Source organism: Nesoenas mayeri (assembly GCF_963082525.1).
Source record: "Nesoenas mayeri genome assembly, chromosome: 8".
Taxonomy (NCBI): domain Eukaryota; kingdom Metazoa; phylum Chordata; class Aves; order Columbiformes; family Columbidae; genus Nesoenas; species Nesoenas mayeri.
In genome coordinates, this window is record NC_137554.1 from 17,791,957 (window position 1) to 17,801,399 (window position 9,443).

The window sequence follows — 9,443 nt, forward strand, 5'->3', positions numbered from 1 at the left end:
TAGAGAGGTTTTGGATGTGAAAAACTCAGCTGGACAAGGTCCTGAGCAACCTACTCAAACAGGACCTGCTTTGAGCAAGTGGTTGGACCTAGACACTTCTGGAGGTCTCATCCTATTCACGTGATCCTGTGATTCTCTCAATATAGAATGAGATTTTCTGCAAAAGCTCCAGCCTATATTAGCTCAGTACCCAGTTTTATTTACCTAATGCAGAAAGCCTCTGCTTTATAAAATGGTGCTTGTTTTTCCCTAGGTTCTTCGGCTTTTCTTGCTAGCATTCCGCAGTACTCCTTGTTTATATCTTCTGTTAAGTTCTTGCTGAATTTCATCACAGATATGTGCCACTACGCACCATTGGGAGAATTTCATTTTATGAAAAATTATGTAGCACAAAAGCATGAAGTCACTCTGGTCTGACATTATGGTTTGGGCATTAAAATACATTCTGAAGTATTTATTGAAAACTCAGAACAGAGTTAGCTAGAATGATGGGCCTGACCAGATCATATTCCTGTTTATGGTACTTGTACCCTCTTTACAAAACAGCTCATAGATAGAATATATTTTTAATAGTTTTAGTAGTTTGTAGTTCTTCAGGTAATTATCAATGGAGAAACCAACAGACAAACCAATGTGAGGAAGGGCTGCCTAAAGAGTCTTTTGGGTAGAGAAGTTGTATAGTAACAGGAAGTTGTTTACCTCGTTAACAAAATTGCTATAGATCTATTTGCATTTTAATTAGGCACCTTGCAACAAGAACAACTATACGCATTGGTTTTCCCCACCAGTTATAAATTAGCTGCCTACAAGAGACAACTGGAAACTCCCTTGGCCCATGCTTTTCCACAGATAAATATTTTATTATTATATATAACTTCTTATGTTAGTCTGCAAATACTACTTCTTTTGAGCTTTTCCAGTGTTATTAGGGTATACAAATCTCTTCCCCCACACCTTGAACACCACACTCTTTTTATTCCCTTCTCAGTCTGAGTAGTTCCTCAAAGCAGAACATTTTCTTCCAGAAGACCCAGCAGAGCATGAGCTTCCAGTTCTGCCAATTTGCAGGTTATAAATGTTTTTATGGAACTGAAGGGCTTTATCTTAAAATGTAAAAGTATTTTGCAAGATCTGACAAGGCTACTGCTTCCTTAAATGTTACACATTTTTGGAACTATGACTACTTTTTTGCTTCTTCATGTAGCCATTTTTCTACTAAGTAATGAGGGACTTCTACCTGCTAAGCTAAAATGAAAAATTTAACCAAAGATTACAGAAGTATCAAGTTGATTCACTCAGTTATATCTAATTATGGGCATGATAGAAATAGTGGGAGAGAGAAGCCAGCCTTTTCTTCCAACTTTATTTTCAACTACATGAATTTTAAGCAGTGTTTGGTAGCACTTTGTGCTTGCTCGTGATCAGGTACTAGTTAAGGTGCATGCTGTTCAAATTATTGCATTTCTGTCAAGGAGTTTAAGCTGTTTTTTCATATGAAGTCTCTCTTGAGTATTTTACACTTAGGTAGGTAAAACAAAGTGACTGTAAAGTACAACGGGATCCCCCTGGGACCTGCAGTACTTAATAGCGCGTGATTCACTTATCCTCATCTTTGATGAATTTTTGTGAAATAACATGTTTTTACCATATTGTGTGTAGTTGATATCACCAGGGAAGCAATTCCACTGTCAGATGAATGCTAGGTCGAGCCTTGTCAATGCAGATGAAAATTTGCAATTAGTATTCTGTACCTTGCTGCTAATGAACCGTCTAATCAGGAAGTTTCTGTCTGTACTAGTAATCATCCTGTGAGTGTCAAGGTTATGGGAGTGCTTGGCAAAATGAGGCAAATAGTGTTTTTACAAAAGCACCGATGTATTAAATGCTAAATGGGTTGTAAATTTATTTTACCTTTATGCTTTTCACTTGAGCAGACTAGACATGTTAACAGACTTACAAATCCTCCTCTAATTACAATTTTTTTCTTTCTTTCAGAGTGAGAGAAGTCATAGAACAAACCAGAAAGTCCTAAAACCGTAAGTATTGGAATTAAACTGAAAAACCCATCTGTTTCAGAGGAAGTAGTTGTATAGGCAAGGAATAGTTTCAAAGGTATTTGGACAAGATTTAAATTAGAATGTAGCATCATTTCACATGATCAATACTAAGTGGTGTCAGAAGGATTTCAGACCCAACAACTCCAGCAGGCAACAGCGTGAAGGAGGAAAAGGAGCAAGAATCAGGAGGGCAGGATTAGTAATCAAGGTTGCTTGATTTTAACACGCACTATATATGTAAATGCTGTGCTTTCAGTAAATCCTGTGATTGTCTTCGGGACAGGGCAGGATCATAATTACAGTCATATGGAGAAGCTAGGAAGGAGGAGATGGTTCTGGAACTGTTGTTCAAATTTTGGTCTTCACAGAGAGAAAGCTGAAAACCTACTTGGTTTCACAATCTGAGCACTGGGCTGAGGGCCAGGAAAACATTCTTTGCCCAGTTTTCCCTCACTGTGCTCACAGGTGAGGCGAGAGACATTTGTTTTCAGTGATAATCATTTGAGGTAATACAATTTGCAATGGAAATTAAAAACACAGTAATCATCAAAAAGTAGTATTTGTAAACAGGCAAACAGAGAAGCTGCTTATTTTTTCCTGAGCTCTAATATCCTTTATTCTTTTTTTTCCCTTTATTCAGTCATTGTATTGACTGTTTGTGAGAACATTTAGAAAAGCATCTGGCTATTTGGAGCTCTTTGATTTGCAGGTTTCCAGTTGACGGATGTGACTTCCAGAAAGTCCAAAGCAAAAATTCCCTGCAGGCATCTCTGAAGTGTCTCAGTGTGAGTCCTGGCAAGTACTAAATTCCTCTTGGAAATCTTGGCCTCTGTGCTAAAGTATTAGATAATATTATGGGAACAATAGGTAACAGTAAGTGCCCCAAAGGAATATCAAGTCCCTGCTAAGTATTGGTTAAGACAGCATTCATCTTAATGCCAATGCATTTCTCAAAGGCCACAGTTTTGTACCAAACTAAATCCTGAAAGACTGTCAGTTTGCATTATACTGTTTACGAGGTAAAATGAAATATTCTGGCTTCCAAACTTGTGTTGATTCAGAATATTTCACACCTATTTTACTCACTGGCAGTGATACTGACCTCAGTGAAGATGACTGACATACATGATGTCACCATGTTCCCATGCCAGTGAAAGGAAAAGATCCCCGAATGGAGACGGCACAGCTTGATCTCTAAGCATCATGTTGGATGTGAGAGGAGGAAAGAGTGGATGTTACTACTGTAATTTATTTCTATTCTGGTAGTGTCCAGAGGGCCCCTTGAATCGCCAGGTAGTTTGTTGCTGAAATCAGTTGCTGAACTGCATCTTCAATTTTGTCTATGGGCATGCTGAGGTCTCTGTAGAGGCCGAATTTCATACAGCGCTTTCTATTTTTCTGGCTATCAAGACTTTTCAACTTTTTCTTCAAGTAAAATATGGCATTTTTATAGTAACTTTTTCCAATACAGTGAAAGCCTGGGTGAATATGATTGTTGTGCATAGGCAGCTGCTGGGAGGTCTCTTCTTGGCACCCAGATTTGCAATGTGGCACCCACATTCACCAAACAGTGTTTTGTGGGACTCAAGACTTCCAATCTAAGCCCCTGAGTTATTCGGACACAAGAATTTCTAAACCAGCACTTCTAAGGTAGTTACCATTTTCAGAGAAATACTATTTTGCTATCAGAAACTGCATCTTCAATACCTTGAGTGTAAGCAAGTCGTTTTGTCCCATACAGAAGCACCTACAGGAATAAGTATGTTCACAGAAGCAAACTAGAAGTGTTACAGTGCTCCATCAGTTTTGCCTAGTAAAAGAAATTTAAGAACTGGTTCTCCCCTTCAGCTTCTTTCTAAAATGAAATAATATTAATCTTGGGATAACAACTAACCACACCGAAAGAAACATGTACAACTGATCACAATGTTGTGCTGAAATATATTGAAATGGGTTTAGTTCCAGTGACACCTGAGCAGCAAGTTGGTTTTGTTCTTTTGGGAAGGTAATCGGTACAAGGTGATTGTTACATGATTATTTCATAGCATTACCCTTACTTTGGAATGACTACAAGAAGACCTTATCCTGCTATTGCATTTATGCAGCCATTTTTCTCAGCTGTCATTTAATTTTTTTTTTGGCAAATATGTTCTTGTAAATAACTTTCCCATAGAGATGTCTTGTACGAGCTTCTTTGTTAGCTGTTTATGCATATTTCATCACTAAAAAAGCAGAATTAATTATGTTTTTCTGGTTATTTTTAGATTACCATTTTTCTTCTGTGCTGCGTGCTTGCACAGTTCATATTCTAACTATTGCTTTTTTGACTGGAAGCAAGTTTGTCTTGCTCCAGGTTTTTAGAAGTGGCCTCAAAGCATAATAAATTTACTTGTAATCTGGCTCTTGATATCAGAATCTAATCATATTTTATTGGGAAAATGTTGTAATTATTATTCAAATATAATGAAGAAATCAGATAATGAATGTCACCTAAAATAAGAGGGTCCTGAAATTCTCACACTATAGTGATGCTTTAGAAACAGATACAATGCTTTCATTATGTACTTTTTTCCTTTTAGTGAGAAGAGTAATATATAAGTTTGTATATAAGTTTGTAACTGCAGCTTTTCATCCTGACTGTAAGTAAACTGGCAATACATCATAGAATATGTAAATTGGGCTCAGACAAATGAGCAATGACAGTAAAAATGCTCATATAACCCTAAAACATCCTTCAGTTTTTACAATCCAGTGTCTTTGGGGGAAAATGTATTACAGATTATACACATCCTTAACTTTATAATTCAAAACAAATAGCATCTACTAATTACATGGATAGTGATTAAGCAGAGTACAGAATAGCATTTTAATCTCCTCCTACACCTTGAAGCACCCTGCCACTCTGGCAGAGAGATGAATTTTGATTGCCTGACGACTGTAACCATGCGAAGGTTCATCACAAAGGGAAAGAGAAGAGCTCTGAAAAGCCTTGATAAGCACCGAGCTGGTAGGCTGATCTGACTACTGCTAGCTGTCCTTATAATTGCAGAGTGGATATTATTTGAGGACACAAATGTTTAAAAGCTGCTGGTAATTTGTCAGTTTCATGCACTAACCTTCCAACAAAACAATTTGCCTTCCAATTTTTTACTCCATTCAGAAACTTCCAAGCATTATACTTTATTTCTGAAAATCTCTTCAACAGCAAATGTTTTTTTCTCTTAAAAATTATTGAACACATTGTACACAAATGTTTCTATATACACGTATAGCTGTATCTTAGACTGTGCACCAAATTCTACTGGGCAATGTAAGTGTTCTGCAAGTGTGTGACTATATGGCTTCTGGAGCTGGATGTGGCAGAGCTGCACTGTGGAAAGACACAGGAGATGTTTATGTTCAGGCATAAACAATCTGGTTGCATTGCACCATCCTCTAAACAAGCCTGGCTGGATAACAGGTGCAGGGTATCTATAATTGCTCATGTGGAACTTTGTGTTGACATAGTTGGACTGCTTACAATATTAAAGACGCTTTTAAACTTGATAATTTGAAGTAAGCTAACTACAGTACCTCCTCTTTGTGTCATCACAAGCAATGCATTCCTTAAGACCTTAGGGGACCATGATTTAGTGCTGACCTGAACAAGAATGGACCTTGGCACACTCACTGCCTCATTGCTTCAGCTCTGCTGAATCCATATAGTAAACTAGTCAGCTCCTCAGTACATCAGTCTAATATGTCAAATATGCTCTCAAGTTTCAGAGTCATTTGAGCTGAAAACTTGCTATATCCTTGCAGCAGTACCAGATAAAAGAACTAGGATTTAAAGTATAAATCAGTACAAAACCTTCATTTGAAGCCTTTCATGTAAGAGCTCTTAACTTCATGTGCTCTACAAACTTGAAGAGCTAGAATGACCTTCGGGTTCCTATTACAGTAGAGAATATATACTAAAAGATTAGCATTTTTATGCAAAGTGCAACTACTTTTCTTAGGAATAAAAAATTATGAACACCTATGGAAAGGATAGAGAGAGAGAGTCTAGAACAGCTCTTACTTGTATCCTGTGGCCCAACAAACAGCACCAGGCCTGACTGTAATAAAGCCCCAATTACCTAACTCTAGGAGAGGATAGCTGGCATTTCCCTCTACCCAGTGATTTAATTGGGACTGTCAGCCAGGGGTAATTGGTTTCTGGCTGACTGAAAAAAGTGACAGTGACATCAGCTCTCTGCTACCCTTCATTATGAAAATTCTTGTTTCATTGTAATAGGGCCCCAGCACACAGGGCTCTCCAGCAGAATTTACAGAGCTCTCGTCATGCAGTGCAATGGAAATACAGCAATCTAAGACACAGAGAGACCTTTTCAAGCTGTTTACCCTATATATTTTTATAATACTAGGACTTTTGAGAGCCAAGATTATTTTTGTACAGGAAAGTTTTCTGGTTTTGCTTGTTTTACTGGGAATTTGATAATATTGTTGCAGTCATGATGGTCTAAGGCTGTAAACAAGACAAGGCTTATTGGGGGAGGCAATACTTTACGTTAAGTTGATGTGGCTGGAAAAATAAAGATTATTTGGGGCACATGAAGCCTTCTTGAGTTCACATGCCCAAAGCTGGTCTAGTTTTAGTTCAGATGATCACACACACCATCTGAACTAATAACAGAGATTACGTTTCTCCCCAATTCTTGCCTTGCTTATAGGAAAATACCTCTTTGATACTAGTACTGTATTATTCCAAAATGTCCAAAACAACAGAAAACTGATGTAAATCCTACTTTCTTTTTTGCACAGCTTCAGGCAGGGGGTACAGTTTTAATTTACAGTGATTTTTTGTAACACTGCTTGAGATTTGCACCAGCAGAGGGGAAGACCAGGTATTTCCTACACTGTTACTTTTATTTTTCTTCTTCTCTTTCACTCTCCCTCCTTCCCCTGGGCTGCCAAGCACTATCAGATCAGGTGGAGCGGGCATGGATGACAGCACAACAAACACTGGCAGGAATGCACACAGACAATTTCTCTCTACCCAAGGACTTCTCCAGCTGGTATGTTTTTCAAAATGCAAAGGCAACGCAATGCATCTAATGAATCTACCTGTAGAGCAAGGCTAGTACTGAGTTCAGATTCAACAGACCTAACAAAACTTTGTATTATTGTGACGGCAGCAAGTGTCTCATTCCTGGCCCCTGCTAATTTTACCTCAGGGCTGCACTGGAGAAATGTGCTTTGTGGGGCCTGTAGCTGTACAGCTTTCTGCAACTTGCATGCTGCATTAATCCCCAGAAAAAGATGGCAACGGCCAAGGCCATTGTTATTCAATCCACACCCGCTGACAGCACACTCAGGAACAAGCCCAAGCAGGGGTACAGTGCCTGCCCTTCCCTGCGGTAAGCTTCTCGATGGGGTGAGGCAGGCTATTGCACTAAGAAAGGATCTGACCTCCTTTTCTACACATTTCACTTGCTGCACTTTAGAGAGGAGACAAGAGGAAAAGCCTGATAAACAGGATTCACATGCCAAAAATCCATAAAAGTACGACAAGCCTCCAGTTGATTAGTGCCCCAGAGAGACCTGCTTTGAGAGACTGGGGTGGTCTTTTCATGGCCTGTTTGAAAGAATTTCTTGGCAATGGTTCCAGCAACGGACTTTATTCAGCACCGTTGGCTAGAAAACTTGTCGGAGTCTCTAGGCAATCTTACAACCCTATCACTTCACAGCCTAATTTAAAACATTTGTGTGTATGTGGTGACTGGCTTTAAAATACATAAAAATCTCAGACTGGAGGAAGTGTGGGCTCTGTGGGTTCCTTCCTAGGTCCCACCCATCACTGACACATCTGGGATACAAAAAGGATGAATGACAGAGTGGGTCATGTTTCAGCAGAGTCAAACACTGTGAACCCATGGCAATTAGCTCTAAAATTTCTAGAAAAGCAGACATTTACCTTAGATCAATGTTGTGGCCAAAGTGAAGGTGGCTGTTCAGCAGGAGATGTGAATGTTTATGCTACTAGGTTTATAACTGGGCTCTTACAGTGAACAGCTGTTAAAGAATATACTGGGAATAAATTGAAATGACTCAGCCAGGTCTTAAAACTTGCATGCTATTTTTATGTAATTTTACTTCTGTTTGGTTGGCAGCTAAGTGCTTAACATTGGAGATGACTCCCTATCTGCTTATTGTTTAAATTGTATTTGAGTCAAATATCTGTCATTTCTAGTTTCACTGTATCTCAGAAGTGAAGATTTTTAGCTGAAGAAGTGTTTCAAGATGAAACTGCCTCCTCCAACATCACTCTTGCACAAAGCTACTTCTCAATTTCCAACAACTCAAGAATATTTATTTGATAAATATACTATTTTCTTGAACAAATCTAAACAACTGCATTTGCAAATTATGTACAATCTCACATAGGTGAGCAATTGCTTATTCTTTGATTAATACTGTCTCTAATTAACACAAAAGTCAGCTTTTTTATCTCTGTGACAGATATTCTATTAACGGTCAAAAAAATTCAGCATGAATAAGCATTAGAACAAAAAGGATTAAGTTAAATTTTGCCTGTACCACTTTAACTATAGAAGAATTAATGCTGAAAGAACCCTAATGATCTGAGAGTTCAAGGACATTTTGTTTCCAAAGCATAATTATTGTAGCAATGCCAGCCATGGTAATGGATCACTTAGCATGGTGTAATTTTTCTCTGAATTAAATGCTTCATGTTACATGAAACAGCAAAAGAGAAAAGGTGTTACCTAGGCTTGCTGTAAGCCAAAATGCCTGCTGAACTTGTAGACTTTAGCAATTAGGACAGATGTAGATGTTTTATTGTAGACTGACGAGAAACCATATAGTACTCAACACAGAATAAATGTCAGGAACAAAAAAATAAAAAATCAGGCAGTATTCTAGAGAGAGGAAAGAAAACACACACACACAGAAGAAATTAAGGCCACTGTCAAAGACGTTGAATTTACTTCTTAAAGTGCAATGGGAAGAAAATGATGACTGGGCCAAACTCCATGCTGTAATGCAGAGGTGCAATTTCTACTTTCTTTGCAAGGAGATTGGATGCCATGTTTGAGTTGCACTGATGAAAGTAATTATGCCCAGAATATTTTTGTTTGGCCAAACTTCTTCACTTATTTACACCTACAGACAGGCACCACATTTATTTTTAAATGAGAATAAAAGGCTTCTACTAGCAATTCAACTTTCTGTATCTGAAGCATCTGCCAAGTATATGCAGAAATATAAAACCTCAGGGGAAAAAAAAAAAAAAAATCAGTTATGTTGAATATCTGCATGACTTTTTCCATGCCAGGGAACAGGTATGGAAAATTCTGGTCTGTAGCAATCTAGTAGTTACAAACT